The 550-nt window shown below is 36.7% G+C and overlaps 1 long non-coding RNA gene across 1 annotated transcript in view; it reads left to right on the forward strand.

The window, feature by feature from the left end:
• Window positions 1-212: 212 nt before the first annotated feature.
• LOC107080797 overlaps window positions 213-550 on the forward strand; it is a 3,071-nt gene continuing 2,733 nt past the window's right edge. The window contains exon 1 of the long non-coding RNA XR_001480985.1: window positions 213-345. This is a non-coding gene — a long non-coding RNA (uncharacterized LOC107080797). The remainder of the gene's footprint in view (window positions 346-550) is intronic.

Genomic DNA, 550 nt, shown 5'->3' on the forward strand with positions numbered 1-550 from the left:
TGTTGAATTTCAGAATTGTCAGAATTTAGTTTTTCCTATTCAAAACTTTTTCTTTGACATCTCAAAAGTAATTACTAATAGTCAGAACACGTTGATTTTATGATAATATGGCTTGCTATAAGAGAACTTCCCCAATATGGCGGCGGTGATGCAACAGCTGACATTTCCCGCTCACACGTTTTTAGTGCGTGTCACTGCCCATTTTGGCGGGATTTTTAAACTAACCTAATGGTAGAAAGACGGAATAGTGAAGTTTAAATAAAGTTCGGTCAAAAAAGGACGAAATTTTCCTCTTAAACCTCAGAAGTGGATAAACTGCTGGACAGCTTCAGTCAGAGGTATTTGGTGAGTAGCAGCAACAGCTTTGGGGTTTTTAAAGAAAGTATGGATTTACTGTACATCACAAGGCTAATTCTGTTTGCTCTTATAAACGAATGCATTTTCTGATTTATTTTTAAACTTATCTCAGATCAGCAGCTCCTGCTATAGGCTGATAGTTAAAGTCTTCCCGGTAATCTGTAGTTTTCCCTTTGTTTCTGTTTCAGGTAAA

The sequence above is a fragment of the Cyprinodon variegatus genome, unplaced genomic scaffold (genome assembly GCF_000732505.1).
Source record: "Cyprinodon variegatus isolate N-32 unplaced genomic scaffold, C_variegatus-1.0 Scaffold2336, whole genome shotgun sequence".
NCBI lineage: Eukaryota > Metazoa > Chordata > Actinopteri > Cyprinodontiformes > Cyprinodontidae > Cyprinodon > Cyprinodon variegatus.